We start from the raw sequence: 12,145 nt of genomic DNA on the forward strand, positions 1-12,145 counted from the left end.
TCTTGTGCATGTTCTGTACTTTCATCACAACTAAGTACTCAGAAACATTCCAATGATTGAAGCCAAGTTATTATTACCTTGAGGCAGCAATATTTCAAACAGGCTCTATTCCAAAAAGTTCACTGGAAACGTCTAAAATTATAGGTAATGATTCCTTTTATTTTACAATTACACAATCACCCTGCTGACTAGAACACTCCTAAATTACACTGAAGATTGACTAGAAACATTCTGTTGACCGAGTGCCAATAAATATTTTATTTGACAAATCCGCTCAAGACCACAATCCACAACACAGAAGTCTCTGAGATCCCTCCCAATCCAGTAATTCTGAAAATGCACAAAACATTCACCAGGAAATAATCTAACCTCCCTCACCAGCCACTGAGTGAAAAACAGATCTGTCTTCCATTTAACACCAGCTTGCACTGCATGATGGTCCTCCTCCAGGCAACGTCGCATTATAACGAGGATTAACATTCTGCCAGAAAGATGTTGAAGTAATTCTGAGTAATTCGACAGTCAAATTCAAGGAGTGGCAACTCTCCTCTGGCATGCCAAGATTACACTTTTGTTGTCCACGGCAAAGGCATAAAACAATCACGTGGTTAGCACTGCTGCCTCACAGCGCCAGAGACCCAGATTCAATTCCCGCCTCAGGCGACTGACTGTGTGGAGTTTGCACATTCTCCCCGTGTCTGCGTGGGTTTCCTCCGGGTGCTCCGGTTTCCTCCCACAGTCCAAAAGATGTGCAGGTTAGGTGAATTGGCCATGCTAAATTGCCCGTAGTGTTAGGTGCAAGGGTAAATGTCGGGGAATGAGTCTGGGTGGGTGCACTTCGGCGGGTCGGTGTGGACTTGTTAGGCCGAAAAGCCTGTTTCCACACTGTAAGTAATCTTATCTAATCTAAGTATACAGCATCTTCAACAGCGACAGCATAAAACATCCCAAGATGGAGAATTATCAAACAAAATGTTATACAAATAGACAATCGTTAGCATAGGACTTGAGTTTTGCTGAAAAAGAAACAACATTTTGTTCAATCATTTTGTCTTACACACATCAGGACAATTCTCAAGAATACTAATTTAGGAGAAAATCAGCATTTACACAGTATGAGAAGAGAGTGCTGATTGGTTGGAAAGTGCATTCTCATTGGTCAAGGCTTTACCATGGACCAGAGTCCACTTGTTAATTGATCAGCACTCTCCCCTCATGCAGTTTAAATGAGGTTTTCCCTTTAATTTGGTATTCTTATGATTTGTCCTGAAATGAGAGGTAAAAAGCTTTAACAAAATGTGCCTTATCAGCAGTACTAAAATATTCTAATTAGGTTAGATTACTTACAATGTGGAAACAGGCCCTTCGACCCAACAAGCCCACACCAACTCTCTGAAGCGCAACCCACCCAAACCAATTCCCCTGCATTTACCCGTTCACCTAACACTACGGGCAATTTAGCATGGCCAATTCACCTAACCTGCACATGTTTGGACTGTGGGAGGAAACCGGAGCACCCGGAGGAAACCCACACAGACACGGGGAGAATGTGCAAACTCCACACAGAGTCGCCTGAGGCAGGAATTGAGGCAGCCTGAGGCAGCAGTGCTAACCACTGTACTACCCCATATGAACCACCATATTAGGAGAGATCACAGAATCACAAAATCCCGACAGTGAAAGCAAACTATTCAACCCATCAAGTCCACACCGATCCTCCAAACAGCATCCCACCCAGACCCAACCCCCTACCCTATCCCTGCATTTCCCATGGTTAACCTACCCTCGTCGCTATGAGCAATTTAACCTGGCCAATCTGCCTAACCTGCACATCTTCAGACTGTGGGAGGAAACCAGAGCACCAGGAGGAACCCCATGCAGACACTGGGAGAATGTGCAAACTCCACACAGACGGTTGCCTCAGGCTGGAATCGAACCCAGGTCCCTGTGCAGTGAGGCAGCAGTGCTAACCACTCCGCCACTGTGTCCAAAGGCTTGCTTGAAAAGAATGTCTTTACACTAAGGGTCATAAAAATCACAGCAGGATTTCCGAAGAGTCATCAATTGTGGACTATAATTTTGACAGGAAACCTATCAAAAAGCTTTAAATGGCTGTTTAAATTAATTCCTAAAACACTTCCCACTGTTGAAATTACAAGCAAGTTACTGCTCAGTCCTCAACAACATACCTTCCACAAACGATGACCCACTTCTACAGAATTAGCACCTCAGGCCTACGAGGACCTGAACGGGAAGTTGCCCCTTTGACGTGTAAACGCCATACACACCAGCCGTGGCAAGGGACTGAATTCTCCCATCTCCAGGGATTGGAATTAAAATGTGACATCTTGGCGTGGGCAGTCTCCATTATTAAAAAAAGAAAATGGCCATCAACATTTCTAACAGAAACACCTCTTCCAAGTCTTCTAACTGAATCTCACCTTAACAGACTTGACAAGTATAAATTAACCGAGTGCCCACTGATGTGTCAGTGAATGTGGGAGGTGGAGCTGTACGCACATTGTTCACTGAATCAACCTATTCACTCAGCAAACTGTAGCACATACTATAACAAACAATCAAGAGTCTCTTTTCAAAAAAAAATCTATCATAAACTACAGCAAATAGATCCTCAGGCAGGATCCACAGCAACAATGAAACCAAGATAATTTCTCCAGCCAGCTGTGGTGAGTAGATATATATTCTTTGTCACTCACAACAATACTGTCTCCAGGCACCTTTGATGGGGAAATTAACCTCTAGCTGGGAATAGTGGTACCACCACAGGCAATAGCGAATTAATTTGAAACCCTTTATTCGCCAACTGGGTGAAGAACTCAAACAGTAAAACGTTATGTAACTCATGCCTACACTCAGCTACTGAATTAATCGCATTCCTCTGTCCTTTCCCCATAGCCTTCCAAATATTTTCCTTATAATTTCAGGTTATCCAGACACTGAGGGTGTCTCAGACAGGCCATTTCAGAATAAACAAATAACTTGCTTTGTCTATCCAGATCAGAGCTGTATGGATCCAGACGTGTATCAGTTATGAATGCCCTCTATCCCATGCTCCACTCAACTCTTCTGAACAGACCTCTCATATTCCATTGAATCCACACAGTGTGGAAACAGGCCATTCCGCCCAACTAGAGTTGAAAAATGTCATGCTGGAAAAACACAGTAGGCCAGGCAGCATCCAAGGAGCAGGAGAATCGACGTTTCGGGCATAAGCCCTTCTTCAGGAATGCCCAACTAGTCCACCCCCTCCAAAGAGCATCCCACCCAGACCCATCCCCTTAGCCTATCCCCATAACCTCGCATTTCCCATGGTTAACGCACCTAACTTACACACCCCTGAACACTGCAAACAATTTGGCACGGCCAATCCACCTACGTGCACATCTTTGGACTGTGGGAGGAAACCGCAACTCCCAATGGAAACCCACACAGACATGGGGAGAATGTGCAAACTCCACACAGTCGCCCAAGGGTAGAATCGAACCTGGGTCCCTGGTGCTTTGAGACAGCAGTGCTAACCACTGAGCCAGCGTTTCGCCCTTGATCCCACCAGCCCCAGGCTGACCTGAACTGATCACAGCCTCCACCACCTGGCAATACCTCAGGGTGCCAGATTGGAGGGCCGGTACCTCTGTATGATTCAGAGGGAAATGTCTCCTTAAAAACAGGAGCAGAAGTCAACACGTGAGCCCCCACTCTGTGGGATGACGACTGGTCTACAACGTTAGCCCATAAGAGACATTCTTACTCCATATTCCTTAGTATCTTTATTTAACAAATATCTATTACTCTCAGATTTCAAATTAATCGCTGTCTGCGAAAATTCTAAAATAAAAGTTTCAACGTTCCTGTGCATGGAATTATTTCCTACTTGCACTCCAGAAAGGCCAGTGTTTGACTTTGCATTCTGGACAATCCTATCAGGGAAAATCATTTTTCATAGTCTATCTGTTCACTTTATTACCTTGAAAATAATTTGATTGAGTCATTCTTTAACCTAAATTCATTGGAATAACATTCCAGTGTGATCTCGCTTCATTGTTTAACATTTGGAGTCCAGATAACATTTTACACTCTTTCCAAGACCAATACATCCATCCCACAGTATGGTGCCAAGACCTGCTCATGACACACTAGGTAAAGTCTAAACATGGGTTTGGGCAGGCAAAGCATGACCTCTACCCTATGTATTCTAGATTTGAAGGTTATCATTCTGTTCGTCTTTATGATTCTTTTTTATCTACCTGCTGTAATATTTTAATGATATAAGTGCCCAGACTCTACCAAGGATCCCTGATTCTGTTTTTTCCATCATTTAGATAGAACCTGATTCAATCCCTTCCTGAACAAAGGGCAACTTGGCTCAGTTGGGCCAATGTGTTGCCATGGACCAAGCAATGGGAATGGCAACAGGATTTCCACACCACCATTCTGTCGAGCTGATAAAGTGGCTCATTTACGTCTGCTAAAGCTGACACACGTTCACACTAGGAGTCTGTTTGCTGCAAACAAAAGGAATATGTTCAAGCCTTATTTCTGAAACTATTAGAAGGAGCTTGCGATGCCTATGATTCTGCTGCTTTTCCCATGCAACCAACAGCCAGAGTTCACTCAACAACCAATCCAACCCTCCACCTCAGCACCATCTCTTGAACTGTCCTACCTATACATCTTCCTTCCCACCTATCCACTCCACCCTTCCATCACTATCACCCCCCAACTATCACCTTCCCCCACCCCCTCCCTCCTAGTTATTTCTCAGTCCCCTTCCCCCACCCATATTCTTGATGAAGGCCTTATGCCCGAAACGTCGATTTTCCTGCTCCTTGGATGCTGCCTGACCTGTTGTGCTTTTCCAGCACTACACTTTTCAACGCTGATCGCCAGCATCTGCAGTACTCACTTTCTCCTACCAACCAATCAGCACTGTTTTCTCTTAGGAGTATAATTTGCTGAGAATGTTTGAAATTTGGTATTCTTGCGTTTGTCCTGATGAATGTGAAATGCAAATCTTTGACAGCATGTTTCTTGCTTCAACAACATTTAAGGTCTGTAACACAAAGCATACACAATAACTAATAAGTTCAGCAGGGAATTCAGGGGAGACTTCATTATCCAGAGATGGTGAACTGACTACCAGAAACAGAAAATGAGACAAATAACACACAAATCTCTCATAGAATGCACGATTTATTATAAATGGGAGAAGTTAACTAAACATGCAGGACAGAATGGAAGAATCTGCAAACAGAGTTAAATGGAGGGGGTGGGAGGAGGTTCATATGGAGCAATAATACTGTCACGGGCCAAATGGCCTGTCCAGAAACTGGAAATACTTTCATCATTTTAAAGTTATTGTTATATCTGTTCCCGTCATCCTTTCAGGCAACACATTTCACATCCTGACGATTTTTTTTTTAAAATCCCCACTAGATCTTTTGTCATTCATCTTAAAACGGCACCCCTCAAATTGCCAACTGTGTCACCACTGGTTCTGACACACTTTCAAATTAAACTTTCTATAACCACAAAGGATTCTGAGGCCAGAAATGCAAAGTAAATCGCACAAGGTCACAACAGCATGGCCTGCCAAATACTGGTGAAGATGTAAAGGCTTTGTGGCAATAACTGCAATGAAAAGCTATTTTTGTTTTATAATATGTGATTATATTAGCAAATGATTCATTCCAAGAGCAAAGCCTAGAAATTACTATCCGTGACCAGGAAAATGCTTTATGTTTCTCTCATGACACGTTTTTATTCCTCTAAAATTAGGTCATTGGCATTGTACCCATGTTGGAAGAGCTGAGAATATGTTTCTATAAATGTCCCAAATGAATAATAACAACTTCAACTTGTGAATTCACAAGTGCAAAATGTAGCAAAAAGCAAGTATTATTTAGTAACAGATTACCACAGCACACATGATTCATATCTGCACTCTTCAGAGCAGTTTTTGATGGTTAGAATATCTCTGAAGCAGGAGATTTAAAAACAAAGCAGTGCTCCTGCCCTGCACAATGCATCGCCAGACTGGACAGAGGGAGGCAGGCTAAATATTCCACATGGTTGATGTGGTGGCACTTTCAACATTAGACCGAATAGGGAGGACCCAGTTTGTTGGATCCCTCACTCTATCTCCTCAGCCGCAACCACGTACAACACACAGATGGACAGACTACACTAAATGTGGCTGGAACACATCAATCTTTCTCCTCAATCGCTGCTGGTTTGAATTCACTGGTGAAACCAGTGCAATTTTGTTCTTGTTGTTTAAGAAGACAGGAGAGTGTGAATTTCAGTCCACATGATTCAAAGTTCTGCAAACTCACGACTCGATTGACCAACTTCAGGCTTTGTTTGTTTTGTTACAGCTGAAGGGTTTCTCTAACCAGGAGATTTCAAACATGCATTCTGCAAATTAGGAAACTGGCCGATTTGCAGTCGGTTGTAAAAAGAGAGAGAGACGGATTAAATGCAACAATTAGAGAGATTATAAAGATGCACACACCTTCTGCGACCATCTCGTTAGTGTTGAGGGCTCTTGCCAGCTGTGCCTTTTCTCTGTGTCTTCTTCCCCCTCGCTCCAGCCTCAGTCAGGGGAAGCCTCCCTCTCTCTCACTTCCTCATCCAGACCTTAAAGGGGAGGTCCTCTGTTTCTGCCGATTGTAAATGCTCAGCTCTGCCAGGCTCCAGTGTGGGTGTAATGTGTGCACTCTCTCTCCCCTTGTATGCCTGTGTCAGTCAGAAACGTGGACCTGTGCCCTCACGATCCCTTTCACAACAGGGTCCACAGGACCCAGAGAGTGAAATGTAAAAGATACTTTCTTTTTAACCTAAAAAAAAACCCTGCAGCATCCTCATTAATTTGGCTTTTCAGTTTGTTGACAAGATTTTTTAATTTAATATCAATAGATTTGCACCAAACAATTATTATTTAACAGATCTTAACATTGACACCGCTCCCTCCTCAATAAAGGCTGCTATCCCCCTCGTCCTGTCTAGAATTGTGTGAGCAAATTTCCTCCAATTAAAAACATGAAGACACATTCTCCTTCAATCTCTCATTCCAGTTTCTGTTCCCTAGTTACTAGCTCCATCCCTCTCCCTGGCAACTGTGTGACTGAACCAGGTTGTTCACGACCTGACTGTCATGTGTTATTTAAAGTTGAGCTTCAGACTAAGATTTTCACTTCCACAACATTATTGTCCCACTTTGACCTTGCCCCAGCTGATCTGCTGCTGAAGCCATCACTTGTACCTTTATTACTGCCAGACTAGATTGGATTCCCTACAGTATGGAAACAAGCCCTTCGGCCTAACAAGTCCACACCAACCCTCTGAAGAGTAACCCACCCAGACCCATTCCTCTACATTTACCCCTGACTAACGCACCTAACGCTATGGGCAATCTATCATCACCAACTCACCTGACCTGCACATCTTTGAATTGTGGGAGGAAACCAGAGGACCCAGAGCTGGAGAAAGTGCAATCCCCACTCAGACAGTCACCCGAGGTTGGAATCAAATCTGGGTCCCTGGCGCTGTGAGGCAGCAGTGCTAAACACTGAGTCACCGTGCCACCCCATGGTTCAGATGAGTCTGGAACATTTTTGGCTCATCCCCCACGTGCCTGTGTACTGGCACAGTCCTACCCACTGGCTCACATTGGTTCCCGTTCAAGAAATATCTTGATTTTAAATTTCTTTAGAAATCACTCTCCTCCTCCCTAACTCTAGAATCTCCTCCAACTCTATAATCCCTCCTGAATCCTTTTGGTCTGCCCAATCCTGGCAGCTTCAGCTACTAGAATTATAATTCTTCCATCGTTGGTGCTGTGTCTTCAACTGTCTATGATCTAAACTCACAAATTCCCTCTCCCTAAATCACTTCATTTATCTTTCCCCTTTTAAGACAATTCTTAATCTCTACCTCTTTGATCATGCACCAAAGTACCTCAGACAGCACCTACAACCACTTCATCTAGAAGGACAAGGGCAGAAGATACTTTGGAACACTTCCATCTTTAAGTTCCCCTCTAAGACACTCAACATCCTGACATGGAAATATATCGCCATTCCTTCGCTGCTGCTGGGTCAAAATCCTGGGAGTCCCTCCCTACCAGCATTGTGGGTCAACCCACAGCAAGTGGGCTACAATGGTTCAAGAAGGCAGCTCATCCCCACCTTCTCAAGGGCAAATAGGACAATAAATGCTGACCCAGCCAGTGACACCCACAACCCATAAATAAATAAATGTGCAAAGTATCTCCTTATGTGGCTCAGTATGAAATTTTATTCCATAATTCTCTAGTGAAGTTTTTGTGATGTTTTGCTCTGGTAAAAGCACAATATAATTATGAATCGATGTTGTCCTCAGACACTCAACCCTCTCAGGAGCACAGTGTAGAGGTACATTGATGTTCAGTTTGGATTCTGCTAAGGCTACTCAGCTCCTAGCTTCATTAGAGCTACAGACCTCTAGAATACATAAAAGAGCTGAATTCCAGAGGTGAGGTGGTAGTGTCAGCCCTTGACATCAAGGCCAGATTTGACCAAATGTGGCATCAAGGGCAAAATTGGAATCAATCGATATTGGGAGGAACCTCTCCACTGGTTAGAGTCACACCTTGCACAAATGATAGTTGTAGTCATCTCAGCTCCAGGACATACCTGCCGGGGATCCTCAGGATAGCATCCTTGATCTGACCATCTTCAGCTGGTCTTCCTTCCAGAATTAGGGGTGTTTGCTGATGATTGCACAATATTCAACACCATTCATGATTTCTCAGATGCTGAAGTAGTCCATGTCCAAATGCAGCAAGACGTGGACAACATCTAAGTTTGCAGTAACATATGGCAAGTAACTTTTGTGTTATGCAGATTTCCAGCAATGACCATCTCCAAATGAGAGAATCTAACCCATTACCCTTCAACATTCAAACGTTTTGCCATCAATGAATCCTTCATTACTAATACCCTGGAATTACCATTGACTAGAATCTGAACTGGACCAGCTATTTAAATACTATGAGCAATTAGAGGCTAGGAATTCTGAGGTGAATAACTCACCTTCTCACCCCTCAAAGTCTGTTCACCATCTACAAAGCCCAAGTCAGGAGTGTGATGAAATACTCTCCACTTGCCTGGATGGGTTCAACTCCAAGAATATTCAAGAATCTTGACATCCATTCAGGACAAAGCAGCCCACTTCATTGGTACCACATCCATAAACAGTCACTCCTTCCACCACTTATGCTCAGTGGCAGCAGTGTGTTCTATCTACAAGATGCACTGAAGACATTCACCAAAGATTCTCAGACCACACCTTCCAAACCCATGACCATTTCCATCTGGAAGCACATGGGAACATCAACGCCAGCAAGAACCCCCAACTCACCATCCCAACCTGGAAATACTTCACCAAGTGTTACTTGCCATATTCCCTCCCTAATGGTATTGTGGCTGTCTCCACCCGAGTACAGTAAATAGAGGACAGTATGGTGGCTCAGTAGTTAGCCTCACAGCTCCAGTGACCCAGGTTTGATTTCAGCCTCAGGTGACAGTCTATGTGGAGTTTTCACATTCTCCCCGTGTCTGCATGGGTGCTCCGGTTCTCTCCCGCAGTCCGAAGATGTGTGGATTGGCTGTGGGGAAGGCAGGCTTATAGGGACGGGGTGAGTGTGGGTGGGATGCTCTTTAGAGGGTTAGTGTGGACTCGATGGGCCAAATGGCCCACTTCCACACTGTAGGGGTTCTATTTCAAAAAGGCAGCTTGCCAGCACCCTCTCAGGGGCAACTAGAGGTTGACAATAAATATTGGTCCAGACAATGACATCCACATCTGAAAAGAATTTTTAAAAATTATAATGCTACGTAGCATCAGATGGTATAAAATGATCAGTAGGTGAATACATCTTAAGCATATTCCTGAGAACATAGGCTGGTGCTGATGATTTTACCATGCATTCATGTCAACAAATGCATGAGTGCCATTTTTATAGCTATGAACCCACCACCAGAGATACATTTCCCTCCCCACCCCAACTGCATTCCACAGAGACCATTCCCTCCGTGACTCCCTCGTTAGGTCCACACACCCCCACCACTCCACCCTCCACACCAAACACCTTCCCTTGCCAACCAAAGAGGTATAAACCCTACACCCACACCTCCCCCCACACCTCCATCCAAGGCCCCAAAAGATTCTTCCATATCCAGCAGAGATTTTCCTGCACATCCACTCACCTCATCTACTGTGTCTGTTGCTCTCGATGTGGTCTCCTCTATATTAAGGACACAGGGCGCTAACGCGCAGAATGTTTCAGGGAACATCTCTGGGACACACCCACCAAACAAACCCTGTGTTCGAATACTTCAACTCGCCATCCCTATCCGCCAAGGACATGCAAGTCCTTGGCCTCCTCCACCACCAAATCCAAGCCATCCAATGCCTGGAGGAAGAACGCTTCATCTTCCGCCTTGGGACCCTCCATCCTGACGGGATCAATGTTGATTTTGCCAGTTTCCTCATCTCCCCCCCCCCCCCACTTCATCCCAGATCCAACCCTCCAACTCAGCACCGCCCTCTTGAACTGTCCATCTTCCTTCCCACCATCCACTTCACCCTCAGCACCGACTTACCACTATCACCTCCCACCTACATCGCCTTCCCCCCTTAGCCCCACTCACACCATCCTATTTATCTCTCATCCTCCTTCCCCCCCCTCATTCCGGATGAAGTGCTAATGCCAAAAACATTGACTTTCCTGCTCCTCAGATGCTGCCTGGCCTGCTGTGCTAGAAACCATAGAATCCCTACAATGTGGAAACAGGCCATTTGACCCAACAAGACCACAGTAACCCTCCGAAGAGTAACCCATCCAGACCCATTCCCCTACCCTATTACTCTACATTTTCTACCCCTGACTAATGCACCTAACCTACACATCCCTGAATACTATGGGGCAATTTTGCATGGCCAATTCACCAAACCTGCTTATCTTTGGACTGTGGGAGGAAACCAGGGTACTTGGAGGAAACCCAAACAGACATGGGTAAAATGTGCAAATTCCACACAGACTGGAGTTGAACCTGGATCCCTGGTGCTGTGAGGCAGCAGTGCTAGCCACTGAACCACTGTGCCGGCCCAGAGCCACCCTTTTCATCTCTGGATTAACAGCCCAGAGATAATACCACTAGACCATCACCTGCCCATAAATATTGTCAAGGACGCTGATGGAAATTTCCTGTGCTCTTCTTCAAACTCTTGCCAGGATCTGTTAGATCCACTTGAAAGAGGTAGCAAGGCTTCAGGTTAACGTCTTCTCCCAAGGACAGCAATTCATGGAGCAAGGCACCAGTGTGTCAAGTTGGATTGTGCTCAAGTCACTACAGTGGGATGCACAACCTTCTGGCTCAGAGGAGAGTGGTCTATCAGATGAACCTCATACCTTGCCTTATTATCGACCAAATAATGTGGAAGAATGTGTAGTTAGGAGAATCTAGTGGCCTGTTTCCACACTGTATGGGTTTTATGATTCTATGAGGCAGAAGTGGGTACTGCAGATGCTGGAGATTAAAGTCTAGATTAGAGTGGTGCTGGAAACGTACAGCAGGTCAGGCAGCATCCGAGGAGCAGGAAAATCGACGTTTCGGGCATAAGCCCTTCATCAGGATTGCCCGAAACGTCGATTTTCCTGCTCCTCAGATGCTGCCTGGCCTGCTGTGATTTTCCAGCACCACTCTAATCTAGACTATGATTCTCTGATTCTACCCATTACCCCTACTTTCTGTCACCTGCCAATCAACCGATTTCCCAGCTGTGTCAGTAATTTGCCCTCAATTCCGTGACCCTCCTCCTTAGCTGACAGTTACTTATGTGGGACTTTATCAAGTGCCTTTTGGAAGTTCACATAAACAACATTCATAGACATTCCCCTGTACAGTACCTTAGTCAGCTCTTAAAAAAATTCAATGAGGTTTGTCAGGCACGGCCTACCTGTCATGATTCCATACTGGCTCTACTTGAGCAAGTGAAAGTTTCAAGGCCTTCAGTTACCCTATCATTGATTAGGGACTCCAACACACTTCTCGCCACAGGTGTTAGACTCAATGTTCTCAAA

General features: G+C 44.8%; 1 protein-coding gene across 8 annotated transcripts in view; it reads right to left on the reverse strand.

Annotated features, from left to right (window-relative positions):
* Positions 1 to 6,899, reverse strand: part of LOC122541051 (multiple C2 and transmembrane domain-containing protein 2-like) — a 487,119-nt gene extending 480,220 nt beyond the window's left edge. For 2 of the 8 annotated variants that reach the window (XM_087981162.1, XM_087981163.1), the window contains exon 1: positions 6,533 to 6,894. The gene's annotated coding sequence lies outside the window, so the exon portion shown is untranslated. Of the gene's footprint in view, positions 1 to 6,532 lie in introns of all 8 variants that reach the window. The other 6 variants (XM_043677545.2, XM_043677546.2, XR_006309501.2 and 3 more) reach the window with 5 other exon arrangements.
* Positions 6,900 to 12,145: the final 5,246 nt, after the last annotated feature.

Source organism: Chiloscyllium plagiosum, unplaced genomic scaffold, assembly GCF_037043375.1.
Source record: "Chiloscyllium plagiosum isolate Xiang-an unplaced genomic scaffold, Cpla_swu_hap1 HiC_scaffold_39, whole genome shotgun sequence".
NCBI classification, from domain to species: domain Eukaryota; kingdom Metazoa; phylum Chordata; class Chondrichthyes; order Orectolobiformes; family Hemiscylliidae; genus Chiloscyllium; species Chiloscyllium plagiosum.